The sequence below is a fragment of the Canis aureus genome, chromosome 5 (genome assembly GCF_053574225.1).
Source record: "Canis aureus isolate CA01 chromosome 5, VMU_Caureus_v.1.0, whole genome shotgun sequence".
NCBI classification, from domain to species: Eukaryota; Metazoa; Chordata; class Mammalia; order Carnivora; family Canidae; genus Canis; species Canis aureus.
In genome coordinates this window covers 283612-310828 of record NC_135615.1, presented here as the reverse complement: position 1 = coordinate 310828, position 27217 = coordinate 283612, and the positions used below count along the sequence as shown (strand labels likewise).

Sequence of the window (27217 nt, the reverse complement as noted above, 5' to 3'; positions counted from 1 at the left end):
TACAATATTATGTTAGTTTTAGGTGTACAGCATAGTGATTCTAATTAGTAGTGAACTTTTAGCCTGGACTTCTGCAGATGTTTCTAGAGAGAAGGCTCAGCCCAGCCAATCAAATGTGGTCATATTGACCTACCTTGCTTAGCTTTTGGCAGCTGGAAGCTGAATAGTGAATACAAAGTAATGATATTCCTTTTAGGAAAATGTGTTTCTCATGTGACAAAGCAGCTACTCATCTGTCCTGACTTTGAGGCTGTTAGTTGGTGTTTTCTAAAGCTCTGGTTCACTGCTGGCAAAAGTCATGGCGGAAGGTGTGTTTGTAAGAAGGCCACAAGAATCTGCCAGCTACATGAAGACAAAGTTGGCTCAGTGGTCTGCAAATAGTGGAATTCTTTGCACGGAAATATACAAGGAGACAGTGATAGCCACCCCCCAAAAAAAGAAAGAAAGAAAGAAAGAAAGAAAGAAAGAAAGAAAGAAAGAAAGAAAGAAATTCCCTGTTTCTACAGCATATTGTAAGCAAACTGATGTTTACAAATAAACTTATGAGAAAGAAATGCAAAGGCAGAATTAGTGGATATTAAAAAAATTAATGTTTTAGATACTTATGTAGGTTTACTGTAGTGTCTGCAAAGATATGTCCTTTGCCGTTGGTAGCTGTTTTTCTTTCTTTAAATGAGGATATTTGGTTATAGGCCTTAAATCAGAGTTTTGTCATTGTTAAATTATAGAATTTATGCTCCCAGTCTTTAAAGAAAGGTAAACTTTTCTTAAAGTGATGTCTGATTCAGGTAAGAAGGAAATGGCTATTTCAAGTGCACACACAATTTATTTTAATGTCATATCTGGGTGTTTTAAAATGTCCTGTCAGCTAACAACAACAACAACAAAAATCTTAAGAATATACTTACCTAAGAGAATTCTTTAAAAATAATATTTATTTTAAATAATGAAATATATGCTCATTTTAAGACAAATTTGAAAAATGCTGGGATTTCTGGAGGGATAAGGAAAAAAAGTAAAATCACCAATAACACTATCATAGAGGAAACATTTCCACTATTGTTACTTCGATGTAGTTGTTCTATTGTCTTGTCTATGTGTTTTTAGTTCATAGTTGGAAACCTACTGTATATACAAGGTTGTATTCTGATTTTTTCTTTTTTAAAAAATATTTTATGTATTTATTCATGAGAGATAGAGAGAGAGACATAGGCAGAGGGAGAAGCAGGCTCCATGCAGGAAGCCCTATGTGGGACTTGATCCCAGGACCACAGGATCACCCCCTGAGTCAAAGACAGGCGCTCAACTGCTGAGCCACTCAGGTGTCCCTGTATTCTGATTTTTTCATTAGCTATTTGACTTAAGCATTTCCCATATGTTAAAGTATTTCTTAAGTATCGTTTTAATGGTTGAATCATACTCTGTACTGTGATTTACTTAACCAAACTAGAGTTGGATACTCAGAGTTCTCCAATTACCTATTCCTAAATGTCTAGTGATGATCTGTTTGGATTCCTAGAACTGAAATTACTGGGACTGACAAGGATGAAAAGTTTTAAGGCTATACATTTTGTTAAGCTCTATTAGAACCATTATAGATATTTACTAGGAATGTGTAAGAGTGCCTATATCACTGACCTTCATTGTTGTCATTTATTTCATTTTATTAACCTAGTGTATTTGTCTGGGTTTTCCAGAAAAACATAACCTGTAAGATGTGTTTGTATGCAAAGAGAATCTTAAAGGAATTGACTCATGTGATTCTGGGGGGTGGGAGTGGATCCCCAAACTTCAGGTCAGGTTGTCAGGCTGAAGACTCAGGAAGAGCTGACGTTGAATCTAGAAGCCAAAGGCAGTCTGGAGACAGAATTTCTTCCTTCTAAAAGGATCTCAGTCTTCATTCTTAAAGCCTTTACGTTTTTGGATGAAGTTCAGTCCCATTGTGAAGAATAAGGTGCTTTACTCAGAGTCTACTCATGTAAATGTAAACCACATTGAAAAATACCTCACAGCAACATCTAGACTGGTATTTGACCAAATGACTGGGCACTATAGCCTAGCCAAGTTGACACATACAATTAACCATCACATCTGTGGTCCAAATAGAGTTTATACTATTTGATAGAAGGCCATGTTCTTTCTTTCCAGTTTTTTCTCTGTTCAGTACCATCTGTTTCTATGAAAACACACTGACTTATTTAGGACTTTTATGTATACTGTGAGTTTTCTGTTGTAAACACAAAGATTATCTTAATCTAGTTTTGGAATAAAACATTTAAGATCTCCATCAAGTGATGCTGAGAAAAAAATCTGGGTTTGGGCTTTATGCAGATGTGACTTAGGAATATTCCCCTACCACGTTACAACTGTATTAATTTGGTTTGGATAGCTAAACCCTTTCCTTCTTAATTTGCTCAACTAAAAAGTAGGGAGAATCATACCCATTTTCCAGTAACTTGTTAAGTTCTAACTGGGGAAACATTTATGAAATTCTAGTACAGCATCTAGTATATGAAAGGCCATCTATATGATCAGTACAGAAAAACCTTCCCTGTCTCTGAACATTTAGTAGTTCCACTCGTAGCAATTTTCCTCCTAGAAGACTTAAACATTTTTTCCATTTTAAGTATAAGCTTCATTTCCCTTCTATTTCATGAAGTATTGCATTTTAACCACTGATAGATAAATTAGATGATTTTAAATTAATATTTTACTCATTTATCTAACAAATATTTATTAAATGTCTATTAAATCCCAAGGATTGTTCTGGGTGCTGGAGATTTAACAGTGAAGACGATAGATAAATTCCTTGCCCTTTTAGCTTGGATATTAGTGGGAGAGACTCTCAAAGAAAGAAATCAATAAGCATAAAATCACACTACAAGTAATATCATATTAGTCAGGGTAGGCTAAGTGATGCTGTGGTAAGTCACTAAATCTCATTAGCATAATTACAACAAAAGTTTATTTCTTGCTCGTGACAAGTCAGTGGCTGGTTCAGGTGACTATTTGAAACAGCTATTCTAAGCCTTCCAATATGCTTCCTCCATCTAAGCACATGCTTCCATCAGGGAAGAGTGGACCAGTGAATCAAACAGCAACAGTTAAAAGATTCTACATGTATCACTTTTGCTTCATATTTTTATTGGCCATAGCAAGTCACATTGTCATGCCTAATTTCAATGAAGGGGAGAAATGTGACTCTTGGTAATCCTAGTGGTAAAGGAGAAACATATGTGACTACCACAGTATTAAGTATATAAAAAACAAGAGAATAAATAAGTATTTTTAAAAAGATAATAAAACAAAATAAACATAAGTTTTCAAGTATATCATTGTTTAAATTTATAATAAAATATGTATTTAAAAAATTGGGTCAACTTAAAGTTATTTAATAACAATTATTAAAATTTAGTATTTAGATAAGAGGAAAGGCATTTAGGTCATTTATGAATGACTGATGTTTAATAGATATTGAGATGTTAAGTCTACTTGAGGACAAGGGTGATGGTTTTTATATTGCTATTCTTGGTTATTTAGGCACATACAAGATGCTCAGTAAAACTTCATTGAAGTTAATAATGTTCATTGTTTTAAATTATTCTTCTGCATTTGGTTGACTGTCTTAAAATATAGTCCATTATAATTTTGCTCAGAAGCAAGGCCAATTTTCATTGTTTTTATCTACATTAAAATTTTACATTTAATTATAGTTTAAATTTGGACCACAAATGCTTGAATCACTAGTGGTCTCTTTCTCCTAGTTTGTCTCGGGTATGTTCCTAAACCATGGGTATGTCCACTAGGACAAAAGACTACTACTTTACTGTTGGAGTTTGTGATCTACCATCTTGTCTTCTAAAAACAACAACAACAACAACAACAACAACAACAGCAACATTTACCTTTAATATCTGTTTGGCAACTGCTGTGTTGAAGAGATTTCACAAATTTGAATAAAGAGGGCAACAAATACCGAGTGGCAGTTTTGTTTGTTTTAATTTATTCATGATCATGAATGTAAGAATAGTATACTTGCTTTCAAAGATAGCATATGATGATGATGGTGATGATGATGGTGATGATGATGATGATGATGATGCCTCTCTCTCTATTGTTCTTTCCTTTTGCTTTTGACTAAGTCTTTGTCATTTAAAAAATAAATCAGCCAAAGAGAGGACCCAGTTATTCTTTGACTGGATAGATCAAGAGCAAACCAGAAGAGAATCTCTGTCTCTACCCAACTGAACCTCGTTTCGGTACCATCACTTCTCTATTTATGGATGGTATGTCTGAGATGTTGTCTCTATCCTAGAAACCAAGAACTTGTCTTAAATCAGTGCCTCTCCAGTCTGTGCCATGAATCCCGTGAATCTGTAAGAGTCCATGCCCTTTGATGAGTTTGCTGCTCTTGGATTTGTACAAAATTTGTTTGTTATTTGGCAAATGGGACACAGCTGGCTTCTGATTTAGAGAGTGTTTTAAATTAGTTACCTCCTACCTTAACTTGATCATTTAAATGGAAAGCACTATGGCTCCAACAGAGTAGACATGATATAAAAACCATTTCCGACATGAGTATCTTGCCTCCTCAGTTGTGATGGCTACTGGTATCTCTGAAGGAAAATAAATAATAAACAAACAAACAAACAAATAAATAATAATAAATAAATAAATAAATAAAACACAGGTTCTGTGATTCTCACAAGTGGTAAACTGTCTTTGCATTATTTAAGAAAAGCTTTAAGTGTTCAATGAATGTGCTTAGACTAATGACAGTTGATGCCAAGAATATAGCAATAATCCAATACCATTTTGTAAAGTGGCAATTTGTGTAGAAATTGCAGAAAGCATCAACACATGCTGGGAACTTTACGTATAAGTGAGCTATAGCATGGGTGAAGGAGTTATTTATTTGGCCTTTCATTTGTAAATAAGACACTAATCTTTTCCTTCCAAGGAGTAGCTAGGCCAGTTATTAGTAAAAGAATATTGATAGCCTTTGCTCATCATGGCAAAATTGAGGATCCTGACCTTAAAAGTCTTAGTATTTGGAGGAGCCTTAATAAGTCATTTAGGAGAACAGCATTCTATAGTTGAAGATGGCTAGATCTATAATCAAAATATTTGGGTAGAGTCCAGGCTATACTATTACCTGTCAGTAATTTAGCTTTCCTCATCAAGGCTTATATGATCTGGTCTAGGGAACCTCTCTAGTCTTGTTTGATAGTCTTTACTTCTTACTTGCTCCATTTCAGTCCCTATGCCATTTCTCATACATTTCAAAAGAAGTGTTCTTGCTGCCAGGCCTTCTGTTCTTCCTGTTCTCTCTTCCTGGGATGATCTTCCCCCAGAGACAAGCTGACATTTATTGGGCAGATCCAGTATGTTCCAAGGCGTTATAAATGCTTTGCATGTTTGTTGTGGTGAATTTTCATGATAACCGTATGAAGTGTGTAGTGACACTGGATGGATGAGAAAGGAGGCAGAGTGATCTGGCAAAGGCAGGATTGGAACGAAGGCCTTGGCTCTCACAAGAAGTGCTCTCATAGTACACAACACCCAGGGTGTGGTTCCCACTCTTCCTTTAACCTCAGAGCTCTTTCTTGGTGAGCATTTCCTGACTATCTTATTTAAAGTGGAATTCCTGTGACTCTTTCTGTTTACTTAGCTTTATATTTATGAACAGTACTACATATTACCTGATTTATAATGCCTGTTTACTTGCTTACTTCTTTGCTTATCTCCCTCACTAGAATATATATTCTATGAGGGATGGACATTGTTCTGATCCGTGTTACCACTCTATCCCCTGCATCCAGAAGTGTACTGAAATGTACTGAGAGAGGATAGGAATTGAGTTAGAATTTTTATCGGGTTTAAGGTATCTTACTCTTCAAACACTTGCAGAGCACCATTTTGTGTCAGATTCCATGACAGTTTGTGGAAATAGGAACGTGAATGTGAATGATGGGGACTCCTACTTTTCTGCTTTTCCTGATGCTTTTCCGGCATCCTAGAAGAAACAAACATGCAATTAACAGACAGTTGCCCAGGATAAGCATCCTTTTAGGGCAAATATAAGGTGCAGCAGGGAAGGGAGGCTTTAGGGAAAGCTATTCCGAGGGGTGATATCCATGTTGAGAGCTGAAGGATGGGCTGAATGGGGATGCAAGACCATTTGGGGCAGAGCAGATGACAGAAGTCTCTGAGAGGGCACATTCCAGTTTATTATTTTTTTAAAGATTTTATTTATAGAGACAGAGAGAGAGGGGCAGAGAGACGCAGGCAGAGGGAGAAGCAGGCTCCATGCAGGGAGCCCGGCGTGAGACTCGATCCCAGAACTCCAGATTCAGGCCCTGGGCTGAAGGCAGGCGCCAAACCGCTGAGCCACCCAGGGATCCTCCGCACATTCCACTTTAAAAGCAGTTCACTGTGACTCAGATATAGACTACGAGGGCCAGAGTTTACTCTCTGAGGCTGGAGAATAAAGTTGGGTTTTCAAGGGTCTTGAAAACTATTCCAAGAAGCCAAGACTTTATTGTCTGAGCATTGAGATGTCACTGAATGATTTTTAAATCAATGTAGTTTTGATTTAGTATCTGATTCCGTTTACCACCTTCAGCCACATAAGTTGGCAGTATTTCCACTTTCTGGATGGGACGAATAAGGCCCAGAAGAACACATTTCAATGTTGGTGGAATTGATTTAATTCTCTTAATGACAGTGATATCAGGGCTTCTAACTCCTACCTTCCCACCCTCTCTCCTTCCTTCTTTCTGGTTGTTATTCTTGTCAAACATAAAGCTATTTATCCACCATCCTTAACTTTTTCCAAGGAATATCCATGCACTCACACAGCTTCTAATAACCAGACCCCTGAGTGAAAGCCAGTGACCTCACGGGCGGCAGGGCTTGTTTGTGGCTGGATACCATATTGTGCACCGGGCTGGAATTCTCTGTTCTTCCTCACTAGGAAGCTGGATTTGTACCAGGAACCTCTTATCTGAAAAGGCAGCTCTAGGCTGGGGAGAACAGAGCTGGTTTGACGAAGTGGAGAGGCGCTCAATGTTGGTCTGGCCACGCTTTGGGCATGCGTGAGCGCTCACAGCAAAACACAGCTGGCATGTCTAATTTTAGCCTTGACTGCCTTGAAAAGGGACCCTTAAAGGAAATATATTTTCGCTGAAACCATTTGTATTATAATGTAACAGCCGACAGACATGTCAGAATATTACTTATTATTGGTGGGGAAAAACTCTGTCAGGTAATTGTGCTTTTTTTTGTGATGACATCGGGAAAGTGATTAAAGCATCCCTGAATCAAAATCATCATAGATAGACAGTGAGAGAACCAGAGCTTTTATTTATGAAGACGCCTGTAAACCTAATGGGATACCTCCTTTGATGCTTACAAAACGGATGTAAGGGTAAGAATGATCATTTCGGCTATGGCAAGTGGGTCCTTGTGATCTGACGATGCAGGGCTTGCTAATAGTAGTCCTGGCATAGACTCTCAAATTTCTTCAATGCTTAGCATCCTCCGTGTCGTCCGAGAAGTAAAAGGTTAGTTTCTGGACCGGGTCTTGGATTCATCTGGCTTTCGTATGTTAACAGGTTCTGAAAGCATCTGGGACACACTTGTTCCATTTTAACCAGCACGGGTCGTCCGTCTGCTTTTATTTTTGTCTTTCTCTTCCTTCCTCCCTTCGTCCTCTCTTCCCTCCCGTGGTCTTCTGTGTTTGCTTTAGCAGTGTGGCTTACCTTGCCACTTGGCAAGAAAAAAAAGGCAGCTCTTGTGTGGGGTAGATGGAGGGAAGGATAAGAAATAATCCACCGCCCGAATTTGAGTTCCCTGGGTTCAGTTCCAGCGGCAGCAGCTTTGCTGCAAAAATTGCTTTGCTGTTCGAGATAGCCAGCAGAGGGAATCAGGACTTTGCTTGCAGCAGGGGTTGAAGCAGGCTTTTTTTTTTTTCTTGGAGGAAATACTGCAGCTTTCTGGACTGCATACCCTGCTCCCTGGAGAGGTTCCACCCACCAGCTGGAAGGAGAGGAAGTGAATGAAAGGACAGGAGGAGCCCGAACACCATGTCACTCTGGAAGGGAGACAGCAGCAACCAGGCTGTGCAAGGTTGTTTTGTTTTGTTTTCTTTTCCCCTTTCTCTTTCTTTTTTTTTTTCTTTTTCATTTTTTTGTTTTCTTTCTTTCTTTCTTCTTTCTTTTTTTCCCTTTTTCTTTAAGGTGGGGAAAGAGACAAACAGGAGACAGGAAGCTGATCTGCAAGGATTCGGAGTTGTGCTAAAAAGACTTTGATTTTTTTCTTCTCTCCCTCTTTACAAACGCTGGCAATTGACATCACTACAGACAGCCTGGGTAGAGAACAAAGTGCCTCATCCCAAGTGGACCCTGGCAGCTGGGGGAAGGAAGGCAGGATCTGGGAAGGCTGTGTGTGTGTGTGTGTGTGTGTGTGTGCGCGTGTGTGTGTGCGTGTGTTGTTCTACCAATACCTTTCCTTTTTTCTTTCTTTCTTTCTTTCTTTCTTTCTTTCTTTCTTTCTTTCTTTCTTTCTTTCTTATTTTTTTGGTGTGTTTCTTTTTTAAATTCCTGCCGTGTTGGAACTAGTGAGTGGTGGAAGACGAAGGATCTCTGAAGCCTCATCAGTCATCGGGACCATCAGGAATAGTGGTTTAAGAGGACGCTCGGCCTGGGGCACTATACCCTGTCATCGAGTTCCCTGCCTCGGAGATAAAGATTCCAGCTACATGGGTAAACGCCTGGATCAGCCACAAATGTACCCCCAGTACACTTACTACTATCCTCACTGTCTCTAAACCAAGGTATGGCTCGACCCACAGTCTGGCAAGCAGTGTGTATCCTGCACTTGGGATGGGAAACAGGCATGTGGATTATTATTTACCTCCCCTTTCCCATCACCTTTTCCTGCTTCTTTGAAATTAGTAACATAGCAATGGAGTTAATGAGGCAGAGGAGAATATGAAAAGAAAGCAAGCCCTGGGACTGTGGTTTTTCTCTTCTAGCAGAGATAATAGTTTCGCTCGTGTTCCTTTGTTGTTATTTGGCAACATAAAAATGTTCCTGATATCCGTAGTAAAGTGCTTTGCAGATGGACAGGGTTGATAGAAAGGAGATTGTGACAGTGATTATCAGGAACAACAACGATTTCAGAGGCTTTTCTGGTGAGCTGTTCTTTGTGGCTCTGAAAGGGTTTTTCTCACTGGATAGGATGCACCAGGGTGGGGGCAATTCAGACTTTCAATCACAGAGTATAGAATGAAAGAAGGGTGTGGGAAGGTATAGTACGACTAACTGACGTCCCGTAGAGTTTGTTTGGGTGTGCTTTTGTTTTTGTGTATTTGCCTTACATATTTTATTTTATATGGAGGGTGATCAAGACTCTAGAGACTGAAGTTTGGAGCTTTACAATAGATGTTCTTTACTTTTCGAAGCTCTGTTTTTCTGTGCTGGCTGCCATCAGGAGGCCTGTGGATCTTGAAACGGGATGAAATATAACTGATGATAATTGGACACGAATTGGTTAAATACTTCAGTCTTGGGATCCCTGGGTGGCGCAGTGGTTTGGCGCCTGCCTTTGGCCCAGGGCATGATCCTGGAGACCTGGGATCGAATCCCACGTCGGGCTCCCGGTGCATGGAGCCTGCTTCTCCCTCTGCCTATGTCTCTGCCTCTCTCTCTGTGTGTGACTATCATAAATAAATAAAAAAAATTAAAAAAATTTTTAATACTTTAGTCTTTATGTGTGTGCGCAAATGACCATTACGGGGCCAGTGGAAAGCCCACGTAACTAAGCAGTGGGCAGTGCCAACCATGAACTTGATCCTGCAGTTCAGACCTGAAAGGCTCTCAGGTGTGAAATCACTGCTCCAATTTGTCAGTTAAATTGGACTTGATTGAGTTGGGGGGGAGGGTGTCGGTAGAGTTATCGCTTTGAATGTATGGGTTATGTTTCTTTACAGATGATATTAATTTTGTATCGCATTAGCCAGACTCCACTGTCTTCTTAATAAATAAATATGCGGAGAGTGACCAAGGCGTGCCTGAGTGATCTGTGCTGCCACCGGGACTCGTTGATGGGATTAGTGTTTGGTAATTCATGCTGTAGTTAGCTCTTATTTATTCTGTCTCCTCCAACAATGCCTATTTGTAAACCAGACGAGGCAGCAGACTTTCCGAATTCTATTAAAAATTGTTGCTTTTTTTTCTTTCTTTTTCAATCGCTCCATGACTCGCCCTGCCCCTGCAAGGTCTACTCACATTGCTTTTTGCCCTTGTGAGCATTTAGTTTGTGGGGCTGCTGCTTTAGTAGACCAGCCCTCCTGCTCCCGTGCAGTGCAATGTGTTTTAACTCTTTGGGGGATTGGGTGGAGAATGCTGTCTGCCTTCCTCAAGGAAATGGCAAAGCAAGGGCTAGTCTAAAAGAGGAAATTTATAGTCATTCCTCATCCCCCCCCCAAGAAATAAAAACAACAAACCCAAGGGTTCCATGAAAAATATCGGACATTCCATCCCTTTTACTCATTTGGCTAAATTTTTCCAAATGTTTCAAAATTCATGCTTTCTTTTTGGTTCTTTTTTTGACTACGAAGCATATTCAGAAAGGAAACTTTAGATAAAAATGAATGGAATAATTGCTTTCCTGCCTGAGATTTCTTTTAACTTATTGCTAGCAGGAAATAATGTCTTGCACATTATATTAAGGACAGGATGTTGGATGAGCTACACTGATGGGAAGTGTGTGTGTCTGTGTGTGTGTGTGTGTGTGTGTGTGTGTGAAGAGAGAGACTGGGAGAGGGAGAGAGAGAGGGATTGAGGTAAAGAAAGTGCAGTGGTGAGGGAAAAGAGGAGAGCCTGAAAAACATAGAGGGAATTTAAAAAAAAATCTGTTTGGGGTCCTGTGTAGTTTAGTGTGTAGACAGGCGGCATCTGGATCTTGTTACTTTCAAGCTAGTCAAAGCCATCAACTTCTGGAACATTTTTAAAGAAGGTAGATCCATTAGGTGACCTAAACTGATATTCGGGCAATCAGATCAGGGTGGTGGGGAATATAGGATCAGCTATTTGGCTATCATGGTAGTTCATATTGATTATTATGTTGCAAACTTTCGACAGAGCTGTGAAGTTGTTGAATACTGTTTCGGTGGCTCTGAAATGATAGACATTAATAACATTCCTGGAAGCTGAAGATGTGAAAACTTGCCCTGCTTTGAAACTTGGGCACACAGGGAATAAGAATAAGGATCAATCATACTTTAAAATGTGGGGACTTTCTGGCAGCATGAATACTATGTAAGAAAGTACTATCATGACCCAGTATAGCATGAAAACAACTGGGTTATTTCAGTGGTGTCTTTTTGCTCCTTTTATATTTTTATCTTAAAATATTACCTATAATAATTCTGAGGGGAATACATGCTGCTCATGTTTATTTGGTAAGCAAGCCTTGGTGGAATTCACAAAATCTACAGTCCTAGCCTTGGCTTATAGTTATAATCTATTTTAAAAATCAGCTATTTAAAATGATACTGATACATAAAGAATACTTATGGTTGATAAAAATAGAGTTCTGTGGTTGACTATAAAAGTCATATTCTGGTGACATCATAACTTAAGCTGTCCTGTAAAACCAGGTGTTCTTAACTAATCAACAAAAGCCATTTACTGACATTAGTTTGGGGTGAAGAATCTTTATGGGGTTCTTAAAGAACTCAAGGTGTATCATTGCATTTATTCAGACAGTACAAAATACTGAACCTTTTCTTTCTACTTAAATGTGTGTGTTAGATACAGCTGCTCTTTTCTTATGATAAAACAAAATGAGAGTAGGGTGTCTAAATAAATGGAAAGGTTTCCCTTTCCTCAAATGCAATTAAAGTTTTAGAAAAACTTGGGGCACTTCCCTGCTTTCTCTGATCCTCTTATTTTCCCATCACATTAGAACTAATTCACTACCTTTGTTGCTTAAAAAGAAAAAGAAATTAGAAATAAGTTACTTATGCTTCTCTCCCTTTGAATAATTTTCCAAATGCTTAAATTATTATATTAGATAAATGTACATAGAAGTAAAATGAAAACCCAATGACTAGCTGATAGCTATCTTGTAGCGGTATTGTTCTAGGATGCATGCTTTCCAAGACCTTGCATTAAAAGCTGTCATTTGTCAATTTTCTTTTGGCCATTTTTTCCCCCTATTAAAAGAAGCAATTTAAAAAAGAAACATTGTGATTGAGCAGAAAAGAAGCAATCTTGATGACATGTTTTAATACTTACATAAGAGCCATAGCCAGATTTAAAAAAAAAAAATCTTCATCAAAACGAATTTGCTCTTTGAAGGCCACCAGGATAATCAGCAAATTTTAGAGAAAGGGGACCAAAAAATAGCTCATTAGCTTAATGATAATATCCATAATCACGTTTGATTGAGTCACAACCTAATATTTCTCAGCAATTTTGTTATAGCCCATTCAAAGCAAGCAACCTGTTGCTATTGCATTGTGAGACCCAGGGTGAATCGCAATCTGAGTTATTTTGTGGAGGGTTTCTTGGAAAAGCAACTTAATCATAACTAGGAAGGCTAAAAAGAGTAAAACATGGTCACAGCCTGGTGAATTGATACTTTGCTGCTGAGAAAGATATTTCCCTCATGTGTGGTATCTGGAAAACTTTATCATCTTCCCAAAACTTTAAAATGCATCCAAACGCACACAGCAAGCTAGTCCTTCCTTCCATTTCCTTACCCTGACCGGGTCACGATGTTTCTACCGATCCAGGGCATGGTTTCTACTCATGCTGCTTTTCCATCAGCCTACTGCTTTCCCACCTTGGACCATCTGCTTCCCCTGAAGATCTTGCAGAAAGATCTGTGGGACCCAACAGAGTTTTTCTGGCTGCTGGTACTCAGATCGTATTCAGAACCTGGTGTGAAGTTGGGGTCAGGTATAGGGAGTAACTCAACTGCACACTGACTTCAGGCTGAGTTTCCAACCATCTGCAGCCTGGACAGCTGCTTATCTCTCAAAGTCTAGCTAGAGCCCGATTGATTGTGCCATAGAAAGAGCAAACACTTGAAACACGAAGGACTAAGGAGTAGGGAAAGGAAGAGAGAGGCTCCTATGGGGCAAGGGATATTCTCAAAGATGTGAATGTACAGATCCTTCAAAAGCAAAACAGGACAACCCCTTAACATGCTTCTTGCACATGAAAATGTAGAAAATCCTGCAGAGGGAGGGAAAGAGTTTACGATTTCCTTAGTACTTCCTGCCTCAGATTTGCATTGATAGCCAGAGTTGGTAACTTGCCTGTTTTAAAACAGCCTTGAAAACTCCCAAGTTCTGTTTTCCTTTGAAAGGCTGAAACATACAAAACTGGTTTTCTAAAAATTGTCCAGCAATAGAACCTTGAGGTACAACTCCAAATATTTCTTCCGCTTCAGGGGGTAATATGATAGCATGAAACTATGATAAATCTTGTTTGTCTCATTTGAGAATGTACGCAATTTTAATTGGTTTTGAATAAGAGAAAAATAGTAACAAGGGGCCACTCTCCCTTTCTAGTTGTCCTGTTTTCTTTACCTCCTCCCCCATATTTAATTATCTTTGGAATTGTCTTTTCTATAATGCAGCCATTGTTTTCACAGTACTAAGTTTAGTGCCTAGCTAAAAGGAGGAGCTATGTAAAAAGTTCATGTTGTTGTTGTCTTTCTCTCCAGAATCATTCTTAATTCAAAAGAAACCTCATGTCAATTTGTTCTAACAGTATCTTCCTAACAGCTTCCTTTCGCTTTCTCTCAGTTTGGGAAAAGAACAATAGAATTATAAATCAAAATTATTTCTCTGAAGTAATTAAATCTATTAGAGGGTTGGAGGTAGGGGTGATTTGCAGGGAGGGAGACAAAAGAAGAGAAGTAGGATGTAAGTTCATTTCAGGTCTTTCTGGCTCCAGGAATTCTGGAAAGCATCATTATTGCACTAATATGATTTTACACAATCCTTTTTGACATTATCAGTCTTTTTGGCAGAGAGAGGGCTCAGTCACAATTACGTCCATGCCAAATTCTAAGAAAACCAGTCTTTCTTTAAAAGAAAATCTTTTTAGTGTTGGACTTCTTATTCGGAGTAAATGGTTGATGTTTATCCACAATTGGCTTCGAGTACTACATTAAAATTGTGTTTTGTAGCAGTCTTGTAAGCCACAGCTGTATGTGATTAAATAGTGTAATATCAAAAGCGTGTGCGAATAGGCTTTTTTATGCTATAGCTGTTGCACAGCAAGAGAGCAGATGGAACCAGAGGGAGAGCCAGGGCAACAGTGTATTTATGTGTTGTAATACCTGCGTCGAGGATACACATTGCTGTTTTTTGCAGTAGTGGGAAAATGCTGACCTATCTTGGATGTCATTGAAAAATACACTTTTTGAAAATGGACATGGACCTATCATACCAATTTTTATTTTAAACAGAGAGTTACTGTTTAATTAGAAAACACATATTTACCGAAGGGTCCGAAACATTTGCAAGTGGAAGGATCATAATGATTTTCCATGCAGCACACATTCAAATAACAAAAGTGAATTTCTCATTTCTGTTTTGAAATCATAACTTTTTTGGTTTTTAAAAAAAATTTTAAATGTTTTTTGCTGCTTTAAGCTGTGGAACTATTGTAAGAAAATCATCAGGCCATTTATCCCTAAAAAAGAGTGACAGGTAATGAGGAGAACAAAATAGGCGGTGGTATGATTCTTTTTTTTTCTTTTCAGATATTTGGAAATATAGTATTTGGTTTTGTATGCCTATTGTTCCTTTGTGGCCACTGTTAAGAAGTACATACTTGTACAAAGGGACACACTTTTGGGTCTATCTCTTTAGCAGGATATCATAATAAGGAGATTTATTTTTCATGGGATGGTTAAACTATAAAGTTCTTGAAAGAAAATATTCATGAAACCTGTCATCTTGAGTTTTCTTGAGCTTGTGAATCTATAGGATACTAATAAGAGATTTACTAGTACGTCATTGTTTTCAGGGCCTTGAAAAAGCCTATAGAAGTAGCTGTTGGTTTTCAAATTTCAGGCATTAAAAAGCAATTTGGAAAAGGAAAAAAAAGAGGGGGTTGACAGAGATAAGTTGGATTCTGTTTGTTTTGTTTTTCATGTTGATATAAGCAGCAAATTTGTTCACATTTAAACTTTTTTTTTCATGTAGATTTACTGGTCAGGAAGTATATACCATGTGGAATCAGTAACTGGATATAGCTTTGGAATTCAGAACATTGACATCTAATAGATAACAAATTTCAAGAGTATGGATAACAAATGCTGAGTCATGGAGTCTGGTTTTGTTTTATTGTTGTGGAGGGAGGGAATTCTCTGATTTGTGTGTCAATGGATTGGTTTCAGGTTCTCTAAGATCTCTTCCAGGCTTAGTATTTGTGACTCACACTTTGAGACTAAATGAGCCTGCTTTGATGTATTCGTGGTACTGGGAGATGACCTTGGTTTTGTGCTGTCAATGAGTTTTGTTCAGGTCCCCATCCTTTCTCCAGAGCAGATCAAATACTGCTTTGCCCACTCTGGTGATTGATGAATTTAACTGTCTGCTTCCTTTGCCAATCTAAACCCAGTGTACCAAGAGAAACACATCCATCACCTGGGAGTGGGTGGAGAGCAGCTCCCAGGGGTAGGACAGAATGACAGGCATCATTTAATCATGGTCATTGCCAGCTTTGTTATCATGGTTAAAGTTTTCTCCTTTGGGTAAAATTAGAGCTTATCTAAAGATGGTGACAGTGTGATGCTTTACTTTTCTTCATTTAACTTCCTCTCTGCAGGTGGTTTCAGAACTGAATGGGTCGGCATATGTTTGGCCTAACCAGTGGGGTGATGGAGGCAGAAGGATTGCCTCATTAAGGCCCTGACAACCCTAGTTTTGTGAATGAAACTAGGAGCTAGTGCCAATATGGAAATGACAATTGATACATGAAATACTATTTTGACTGGAGGTTATAAATCCTTAAAACCCCTAAATTGCTGAATAGTAGTCTTTAAAACATGAGAAAAGAATACTATAGTAACTCTAGTATATGGAGTAGTAGGAGGAAGAGAATTACTTCTCCGGGACACATAAGCACAACCGTTATCTTTCTCTCTTTTTCTAAGTACCCTTCTCATTCCCCCAAAAGCTCCTATTAGCTGAATTAATGAAAGTAAATAGAGGGACGCCTGGGTGGCTCAGCGGTTGAGCGTCTGCCTTCAGCTCAGGGCATTATCCTGGAGTCCTAGGATCCAGTCCCACGTCAGGCTCCCTGCACAAAGTCTGCTTCTCTCTCTGCCTACATCTCTGCCTCTCTGTCTCAGTGTCTCTCATGAATAAATAAATAAAATATATTTTTTAAAATAAAGTAAATAGAACCTTGAATTTTGTTTTTATGAATGATAGCCAGATAGAAAAAAATAGACTTACCAGCCCTTTCTGGCCATAGACATGGCCAACATGCACATGAGAAAATGCTCTGCATCACTTGCCATCAGGGAAATACAAATCAAAACCACAATGAGATACCACCTCACACCAGTGAGAATGGGAAAAATTAACAAGGCAGGAAACAACAAATGTTGGAGAGGATGTGGAGAAAAGGGAACCCTCTTACACTGTTGGTGGGAATGTGAACTGGTGCAGCCACTGTGGAAAACTGTGTGGAGGTTCCTCAAACAGTTAAAAATATACCTGCCCTACGACCCAGCAATTGCACTGTTGGGGATTTACCCCAAAGATACAAATGCAATGAAACGCTGGGACACCTGCACCCCGATGTTTCTAGCAGCAATGGCCACGATAGCCAAACTGTGGAAGGAGCCTCGGTGTCCAACGAAAGATGAATGGATAAAGAAGATGTGGTTTATGTATACAATGGAATATTACTCAGCTATTAGAAATGACAAATACCCACCATTTGCTTCAACGTGGATGGAACTGGAGGGTATTATGCTGAGTGAAGTAAGTCAGTCGGAGAAGGACAAACATTATATGTTCTCATTCATTTGGGGAATATAAATAATAGTGAAAGGGAAAATAAGGGAAGGGAGAAGAAATGTGTGGGAAATATCAGAAAGGGAGACAGAACGTAAAGACTGCTAACTCTGGGAAACGAACTAGGGGTGGTAGAAGGGGAGGAGGGCGGGGGGTGGGAGTGAATGGGTGACGGGCACTGGGTGTTATTCTGTATGTTAGTAAATTGAACACCAATAAAAAAATAAAATAAAAAAAATAAAAAAAAAAAAAAAGAAAAAAATAGACTTGACTTCATACATAGTTCAGGCAACCCTGATAATATCCTGTCTTATTGTGTGGAAAGTAAGAGACAATGGAAGAAAAATAAATCTTGCTATATTCTAAGTATTGGTACTAATTATTTTAGGTATGGAGTTTTGGTCTCAGAGTTAGCTTTCCTACCATTATATTGTAGGGTTAAGAAGTTGGTATACATCACACTTCATATGCTAGAATCTTTGGCTATTTCATTCTTAACTAATGGTTTTTTTTTTTTTTTTAATTTTTATTTATTTATGATAGTCGCACAGAGAGAGAGAGAGAGAGGCAGAGACATAGGCAGAGGGAGAAGCAGGCTCCACGCACCAGGAGCCCGATGTGGGATTCGATCCCGGGTCTCCAGGATCGCGCCCTGAGCCAAAGGCAGGCGCCAAACCGCTGCGCCACTCAGGGATCCCTTAACTAATGGTTTTCAAGCTGAATATGAATCATGCATAGAATTTAAGGAGAGTTTTTGAGGAGCCTTCCTATTTTTATCTTGTGTACTGCTGTCTATTTATCTTAGTCACATTGCTGATTGATGACGATTTAATGAAAACGAAAATGGAAAACAGAATACTAACTGTCTGGGTTTCTGGACCGGTTAAGATACCTTAAAAGTTTTCCTTACATATGCGAGTCATATTTGAAGCTATTATCGATGTCTGTAAACTCTCATATTGCCCCTTTTAAAACTTATCAGTCACATAAATTGGGTGGTGGCACCCTGACTATAGCTCCTGTTGAGGTCACTTAGCATTCAAGCAAATATACTTTTGAGCTCCTAGCTAGTTTCGAGTGGATGAAGTATTTGAAGGAGTGTGTACAAAGCTTGGAATAAAATTTCAGAGATTGTTTTCTAGTGTATCATACAAAAAACCCATCTGACATACTTACGATGTTTCATTTCTTCATCTCTTCTCAAGAGATGAGAAAAACACTTTTTTGACTTGGTACTCATCCCTGGAAGGGTTGTGACACTCCTGAATTACCCTCGGTCTTGCTTTTGGCCCCTAGACCTCTTGTCCCTTGCTGTGCATACCAATTCAAACTGAACCATTAGAAATAAGGATGTTGTATTTCAGTATAAGACAGGAAATTCTGAAAAAGCATAAAATTCTGATGTCCTTTTTAAACTTATTCCAAAAAATTAACCACTGCTTTTTTTCTTATGATAGTCACACAGAGAGAGAGAGAGAGAGAGGCAGAGGGAGAAGCAGGCTCCATGCACTGGGAGCCCGATGTGGGATTCGATCCCGGGTCTCCAGGATCACGCCCTGGGCCAAAGGCAGGCGCCAAATCGCTGCGCCACCCAGGGATCCCTTTTCTTTCTTTTTCTTTCTTTCTTTCTTTCTTTCTTTCTTTCTTTCTTTCTTTCTTTCTTTCTTTTTCTTTCTTTCTTTCTCTTTCTTTCTTTCTTTCTTTTTCTTTCTTTCTTTCTTTCTTTTCTTTCTTTATTTCTTCCTTTTCTTTCTTTTCTTTCTTTATTTCTTCCTTTTCTTTCTTTCTTTCTTTCTTTCTTTCTTTATTTTTCTTTCTTTCTTTCTTTTTTTCTAATAAAAATTTATTTTTTATTGCTGTTCAATATGCCAACATACAGAATAACACCCAGTGCTCATCCCATCAAGTGCCCCCCTCAGTGCCCACAACCCAGTCACCCCCACTCCCCGCCCTCCTCTCCGTCCACCACCCCTAGTTCGTTTCCCAGAGTTAAGAGTCTTCCATGTTCTGCCTCCCTTTCTGATATTTCCTATCCATTTCTTCTCCCTTCCCCTCTATTCCCTTTCACATCTTCTTTATCCATTCATCTTTCGATGGACACCGAGGCTCCTTCCACAGTTTGGCTATTGTGGACATTGCTGCTAGAAACATCAGGGTGCAGGTGTCCCGTCGTTTCACTGCATCTGTATCTTTGGGGTAAATCCCCAGCAGTGCAATTGCTGGGTCATAGGGCAGGTCTATTTTTAACTCTTTGAGGAACCTCCACACAGTTCTCCAGAGTGGCCTGCACCAGTTCACATTCCAACCAAGCGTGCAAGAGGGTTCCCTTTTCTCTGCATCCTCTCCAACATTGGTGGTTTCCAGCCTTGTTAATTTTCCCCATTCTCACTGGTGTGAGGTGGTATCTCATTGTGGTTCTGATTTGTATTTCCCTGATGGCCAGTGATGCAGGGCATTTGCTCATGTGCTTGTTGGCCATGTCTATGTCTTCCTCTGTGAGATTTCTGTTCATGTCTTTTGCCCATTTCATGATTGGATTGTTTGTTTCTTTGGTGTTGAGCTTAATAAGTTCTTTATAAATCTTGGAAATTAGCCCTTCATCTGATACGTCATTTGCAAATATCTTCTCCCATTCTGTAGGTTGTCTTTTAGTTTTGTTGACTCTATCCTTTGCTGTGCAAAAGCTTCTTATCTTGATGAAGTCCCAATAGTTCATTTTTGCTCTTGTTTCTTTTGCCTTCATGGATGTATCTTGCAAGAAGTTACTGTTGCCGAATTCAAAATGGGTGTTGCCTGTGTTCTCCTCTAGGATTTTGATGGAATCTTGTCTCACATCTAGATTTTTCATCCATTTTGAGTTTATCTTTGTGTCTGGTGCAAGAGAGTGGTCTAGTTTCATTCTTCTGCATGTGGATGTCCAATTTTCCCAGCACCATTTATTGAAGAGACTGTCTTTCTTCCAGTGGATAGTCTTTCCTCCTTTATCGAATATTAGTTGACCATAAAGTTGAGTGTCCACTTCTGGGTTCTCTATTCTGTTCCATTGATCTATGTGTCTGTTTTTGTGCCAGTACCACACTGTCTTGATGACCACAGCTTTGTAGTACAAGCTGAAATCTGGCATTGTGATGCCCCCAGCTATGGTTTTCTTTTTTATTTATTTTTTATTTTTTTTAAACAAGCTTTTTTAAAATTTTTATTTATTTATGATAGTCAGAGAGAGAGAGAGAGAGAGAGAGGGAGGCAGAGAGAGAAGCAGGCTCCATGCACCGGGAGCCTGATGTGGGATTCAATCCCGGGTCTCCAGGATCATGCTCTGGGCCAAAGGCAGGCGCCAAACTGCTGCGCCACCCAGGGATCCCTGGTTTTCTTTTTTAAAATTCCCCTGGCTATTCGGGGTCTTTTCTGATTCCACACCAATTTTAAAATAATTTGTTCCAACTCTCTGAAGAAAGTCCATGGTATTTTCATAGGGATTGTATTAAACGTGTAAATTGCCCTGGGTAACATTGACATTTTCATAATATTAATTCTGCCAATCCATGAGCATGGAATATTTTTCCATCTCTTTGTGTCTTCCTCAATTTCTTTCAGAAGTGTTCTATAGTTTTTAGGGTATAGATCCTTTACCTCTTTGGTTAGGTTTATTCCTAGGTATCTTATGCTTTTGGGTACAATTGTAAATGGGATTGACTCCTTAATTTCTCTTTCTTCAGTCTCATTGTTAGTGTATAGAAATGCCACTGACTTCCGGGCATTGATTTTGTATCCTGCCATGCTGCCAAATTGCTGTATGAATTCTAGCAATCTTGGGGTAGAGGCTTTTGGGTTTTCTATGTAGAGTATCATGTCATCGGCAAAGAGGGAGAGTTTGACTTCTTTGCCAATTTGAATGCGTTTAATGTCTTTTTGTTGTCTGATTGCTGAGGCTAGGACTTCCAGGACTATGTTGAATAACAGTGGTGAGAGTGGACATCCCTGTCTTGTTCCTGATCTTTGGGGAAAGGCTGCCAGTGCTTCTCCATTGAGAATGGTATTTGCTGTGGGCTTTTCATAGATGGCTTTAAGATGTTAGGAATGTTCCCTCTATCCCTACACTCTGAAGTGTTTTGATCAGGAATGGACGCTGTATTTTGTCAAATGCTTTCTCTGCATCTAATGAGAGAATCACATGGTTCTTGTTTTTTCTCTTGCTGATATGATGAATCACATTGATTGTTTTATGAGTGTTGAACCAGCCTTGCATCCCGGGGATAAATCCTACTTGGTTATGGTGAATAATCTTAACGTACTGTTGGATCCTATTGGCTAGTATCTTGTTGAGAATTTTGACATCCATGTTCATCAGAGATATTGGTCTATAATTCTCCTTTTTGGTGGGGTCTTTGTCTGGTTTTGGAATTAAGGTGATGCCAGCCTCATAGAACGACTTTGGAAGTACTCCATCTCTTTCTATCTTTCCAAAGAGCTTTAGTAGAATAGGTATGGTTTCTTTTTTTAAACGTTTGATAGAATTCCCCTGGGAAGCCATCTGGCCCCGGACTTTTTGTGTCTTGGGAGGGTTTTGATGACTGCTTCAATTTCCTCCCTGGTTATTGGCCAGTTCAGGTTTTCTATTTCTTCCTGTTCCAGTTTTGGTAGTTTGTGGTTTTCCAGAAATGCATCCATTTATTCTAGATTGCCTAATTTATTGGCGTATAGCTGTTCATAATATGTTTTTAAAATCGTTTGTATTTCCTTGGTGTTGGTTGATCTCTCCTTTCTCATTCATGATTTTATTAATTTGAGTCTTCTCTCTCTTCTTTTTAATAAGGTTGGCTAATGGTTTATCTATCTTATTAATTCTTTCAAAGGACCAACTCCTGGTTTTGTTGATCTGTTCCACAGTTCTTCTGGTCTCGATTTCGTTGAGTTCTGCTCGAATCTTTATTAACTCTCTTCTTCTGCTGGGTGTAGGATCTATTTGCTGTTTTTTTTTCTTTTTTCTCTAGCTCCTTTAGGTGTAAGGTTAGCTTTTGTATTTGAGTTCTTTCCAGTTTTGGATGGCTGCTAGTATTGCGATGTATTTCCCCCTCAGGACTGCTTTTGCTGTATCCCAAAGGTTTTAAACCGTAGTATCTTCATTCTCATTAGAATCTTTTTAATTTCTCCTTAATTTCCTGGTTGACCCTTTCATCTTTTAGCAGGATGGTCCTTAACCTCCACGTGTTTGAAGTCCTTCCAAACTTCTTGTGATTTAGTTCTAGTTTCAAGGCATTATGATCTGAGAATACACAAGGGACGATCCCAATCTTTTGAAATCGGTTCAGACCTGAATTGTGATGCGGTATGTGGTCTATTCTGGAGAAAGTTCCACGTGAACTTGAGAAGAATGTGTATTCATTTGCGTTGGGATGTAAAGTTCTGTAGATATCTGTGAAATCCATCTGGTCCAGTGTATCATTTAAAGCTCTCGTTTCTTTAGAAATGTTGTGCTTAGAAGACCTATCCAGTGTAGAAAGCGCTAGATTGAAGTCACCAAGTATAAGTGTATTATTATCTAAGTATGTCTTAACTTTGGTTATTAAGTGATTGATATATTTGGAAGCTCCTACATTCGGGGCATATATATTGAGGATTGTTAAGTCCTCTTGTTGGATAGATCCTTTAAGTATGATATAGTGTCCCTCTTCATCTCTCACTACAGTCTTCAGGGTAAATTTTAGTTTATCTGATATAAGGATGGCTGCTCCTGCTTTCTTTTGGGGACCATTTGAATGGTAAATGGTTCTCCAAACTTTAATTTTCAGGCTGTAGGTGTCCTTCTGTCTAAAATGAGTCTCTTGTAGAGAGCAAATAGATGGGTCCTGCTTTTTTATCCAGTCTGACAGCCTGCGCCTTTTGATGGGGTCATTAAGCCCGTTCACGTTCAGAGTTACTATTGAAAGATATGAGTTTAGTGTCATCATGATACCTATTTAGTCCCTGTTTTTGTGGATTGTTCCAGTGGACTTCTTCTTAAAGGGGAATTTTGAGAGTCCCCCTTAAAATTTCTTGCATAGCTGGTTTGGAGGTCACATATTCTTTCAGTTCCTGCCTGTCTTGGAAGCTCTTTCTTTCTCCTTCCATTCTGAATGAGAACCTTGCTGGATAAAGTATTCTTGGCTGCATGTTTTTCTCATTTAGGACCCTGAATATATCCTTCCAGCCCTTTCTGGCCTGCCAGGTCTCTGTGGAGAGGTCTGCTGTTAATCTGATATTCATCCCCATATAAATTAGGGATTTCTTGTCTCTTGCTCTTTTAAGGACCTTCTCTTTATCTTTGGAATTTGCAAGTTTCACTCTCAAGTGTCGAGGTGCTGAAGGGTTTTTATTGAATTTAAGGGGGGATCTATTTCCTGGATCTGAATGCCTGTTTTTCTGCCCAGATTAGGAATACATATTCTGGCCCTCTGGCCCTTTCAGCGCCCTCGGAAACCCCAATTAAATGTAGATTTTTCTTCCTCACACTGTCACTTATTTCCCTTAATGTATCCTCATGATCTTTTAATTGTTTGTCTCTTTTTTCCTCAGTTTCTCTCTTTGCCATCAACTTGTCTTCTATGTCACTCACTCATTCTTCCACCTCGTTAACCCTCGTTGTTAGGACCTCTTGTTTGGATTGCATCTCATTCAATTGATTTTTAAGTTCTGCCTGATTAGATCTAAATTCTGCAGTCATGAAGTCTCTTGAGTCCTTTGCTTTTTTCTAGAGTGACCAGTAGCTGTATAATAGTGCTTCTGAATTGGCTTTCTGACATTGAATTGTAATCCAGATTTTGTAACTCTGTGGGAGAGAGGACTAGTTGTGATTCTTTCTTTGGAGGTGAGGTTTTCCTTCTAATCATTTTGCTCAGTGCAGAGTGGCCAAAAACAAGTTGTATTAGGAAAAGGAGAAAAAGAGGGAAGAGAAAGAAGAAAAGAAAAAGAAAAAAAGAAGATAGAAAAAGAAAAAAAAAGAGAAGAAAAGAAAAAAAGAATAAAGGGGGGCAAACAGAAATCAAAAAACAAAAAACAATGGGGAGTATCCTCTGATTCTGTATACTGTAAATCCCTCGACTTCCCCTGGAACTTTCCAGTGCTGCTTGGTTAATAATTTGTTTTTCCCCTGTCGGTCTAGCTGGTCCTCTGGGGGAGGGCCCTGCTGTGCTGATTTTCAGGTGTTAGCACTTGGGGGAGCTGCTCAGCCCCCTGCCTGGTGCAGGGCTCAGTGGGGGTTGTTTACCCCGCGAGGCCCCAGGAGGAACAACCGCAGTGGCGGCAGCCAGCTCTGGAGCCCTGGAGTCAGCTCCTGCAGTAGCCCCAGAGCTCTCCGTCTGCAGGGCCTGGAGGCTCCGGGGCGGGGCCGCTGATCTGCTCAGCTCGGGGCAGGAGCGTCCTCGCTGTCCTGGACCCTCCCGGCCTCTGCCTGTCCCGGGGGAGGCCAGATCCTGGGCTGTGTCCCCGGCGCCCTAGGCTCCCGGCCTGTGCTGGTGGGTTCGCGCTCCTGCCCTGCAGCCCCCTCCCCGCGAGCCGCCGCCGGAGCCCCTCCGAGCTGCTCCGGGTCAATGCGTGCATGCGCTGCAGCCCTTTAGGGAGCTCGGCGTGCTCTCCCTAGGGCGCGGTGTCTGTTAGTGTCCCAGGAGGCCTGAGGGCACCCCCGCCCTCCTGGGGTCCTGCTCTAACTCCCTGCGGGTGCCTTTACACCCGGGAAGGTCGGTGCAGCTCCTGCTTCTCCGGGACGGGGCTCTCCTGTCCTGGGGACACTCGCCCCGGCCTCAGCCTGGCTCCTCGCGGGGCCCCTCCCCCTTGGAGGCCTTTTGTTTCTTTATTTCTTTTTTTCCATCTTCCTACCTTGGTAGAAGCGTGAACTCTTCTCACTGTAGCATTCCAGGTGTTCTCTCTTTAATTCGCAGGCCGAATTCATAGATTTTCAGGATGATTTGAAGATTATCTAGGTAATTTGGTGGGGACAGGTGACTTGGGGACCCTACTCTTCTGCCATCTTGCCCTTTCTCCTCTCTTAATATTAGAGATATTTGGATGGCTGCATTGAACTCATATCATCCTGCAAATAAATATCTTTTTTTAATTTATTTTTATTTTTTTAGAGATTTATTTGTTTTAGAGAGTACAAATGAGAGAGAAAGAGAGACTCTCAGGCAGACTCCCTGCTGAACCCAGAGCCCAATATGGGGCTCCATCTTACCACCTTGAAATCATAACCTGAGCTGAAACAACCCATTGGGCCACCCAGGCACCCCTAAATAGCTTTTTAATATGCAAACACAAGCACTAGATTTAAGCAAAAACCTTCACTCCATAAAGAAAATGTGCTATCCTCCCTTACTTATATTTCTGTGACTACTGAATGAATATACCAACAACTGGAGAAGATAACAGAGCTTTCTTTTCTGCTCTACTAAAGTTCACCATGTATTTTTTTATACTAAGCCTTGTGTAGACTTTAACTTTTGTTCAATATGTTTTAGTATCTACAAAATCTCCAGAAAATTTGAAATTCGATGCATTTTCTTTTAAAAGGATAAAAGGTTTTAAAACCCACTTTTATGGTTCTCCTTGGTGACTGAAGATATTAAACTAAATTAATGATAAATTGAAAGGACAACTAAACCAAGCAGAAGTAGGTGAAGAAATTTTTCCATTAGAGTAAAATTACTGAAAATGCAAATTATAGTAAGAGATGTATTTGGCTAAATTTTAGGGAGCCACTTTATGAAGTAAACTCAAAAAAAGCATTTCATTAAAAAAAGGCATTTCAAAGCACTTTTTCCTAGTGCTGATATTTAAGAAAGACAGAGAAGGGAAAATATTAAGGCCTGGGATTAATGAGATTTATAATCTAGTAGGAGAAGGAAAATAAACCCACATGGATATGTGTGTGAAAAGGACAACCATACAGTATATTACTGAAATAAATTAAAACCCTAACATCAGGAAGAGTGCTCACTTTGGCAGCACAGATGCTAAAGTCAGGAAGAAAGTTTTTTCTTTCTGTCTCAGCCACCTCTACTCTCCACTTACAGATACAGCTTACCTGACAAACATCCTAAAGCTTAATTGGTACCATTTCCTTCCTGGCATCTTGAGCACAGCAAAATATATTCTCCACTACCCTAGCAACTTCTAGTCAAGATTCTCATCTAATATGATTCTTATATAAATATTCAGTGCCCTTAGAATTTAAAATAATGGCTGTGATTTGGCAGATCAGTAGTGTTATTTTCTAGACATATTTTGCCCACAGTATTTTTTCCACACAGTCCTCCATGCCATCAGATATGATGCCAACCTCAGAAGCAAAAGTTACTTTCACTTCATTCCGGACATAACTTCTCATCTTTTCTAAGTAGCATCCTTTAGTTTTGTGAATATCTTTATTCCATTTTAGAGACCCATCTTCTTCCCATTATGGTTGATAGTATTCATAATTAATTGAAGGTGAATGTATGTTACAAACAGAAATTTCTTTTTTTTTATGATAGTCACACAGAGAGAGAGAGGCACAGGCAGAGGGAGAAGCAGGCTCCATACACCGGGAGCCCGACGTGGGACTCGATCCCCAGTCTCCAGGATCGCAACCTGGGCCAAAGGCAGGCGCCAAACCGCTGCGACACCCAGGGATCTCCACAAACAGAAAATTCTTTAGAACTCTGGAGAGACAATCATTCATCATATAGGTAAAAATAATGGCATTGCTTCTGCCTTCCTGGAGCTTATGGGCTGGGAAAGACATAGAAGGTCTTTACTTCTCAGAGATACTGTTTCTCTTTAGTTCATGTCAATAAATCTCCCTGAATCATTTCAATGAATTTTCCTCTTTCTTTTCTCAATTCTGTCCACAGATACCAGATTAATTTTTAATGCCCCTCTCTTATCTTATGACTCATTTGCATAAGAACCTAAATGATTCCTGTATGCCCCCGAAATCCCCCCACCCCTGCCAGTATTAAACTCCTTAGTGTAGTATATAGGCTGTCTGCAATTTAATTCAACTGATCCTTCCAATCCTCTATCATAATGTAAGAACTTACATTTAACACTGCATTAGGGACATGTACTTTGATGACTTTTTGCATGTATTTTCTGATTTGTAGCTGACAATTATTATATGAGATATGTAGTATGTATGCTGATTTT

The 27217-nt window shown here is 39.5% G+C and overlaps 2 long non-coding RNA genes across 6 annotated transcripts in view; one reads left to right on the top strand and one right to left on the bottom strand.

The window, feature by feature from the left end:
- LOC144313297 (uncharacterized) overlaps nt 1-27217 on the bottom strand; it is a 62407-nt gene that overhangs the window by 9087 nt on the left and 26103 nt on the right. The window contains exon 3 of one of the 2 annotated variants that reach the window (XR_013378977.1): nt 5885-6016. The exons of the other annotated variant lie outside the window; for it this stretch is intronic. This is a non-coding gene — a long non-coding RNA (uncharacterized LOC144313297). Of the gene's footprint in view, nt 1-5884; nt 6017-27217 lie in introns of those variants that run through there. 2 annotated transcript variants of the gene reach the window in all.
- On the top strand, nt 6981-26885 carry LOC144313589 (uncharacterized). 4 transcript variants are annotated; one of them, XR_013379187.1, is made up of 4 exons: nt 7008-7565; nt 7982-8130; nt 8622-8836; nt 9995-10583. It is a non-coding gene; the product is annotated as an uncharacterized LOC144313589 (long non-coding RNA). The 4 variants fall into 4 exon arrangements; XR_013379185.1 differs by lacking the exon at nt 9995-10583 and adding an exon at nt 26563-26885 and having other exon boundaries at nt 7011-7565; XR_013379184.1 differs by lacking the exon at nt 9995-10583 and having other exon boundaries at nt 6981-7565.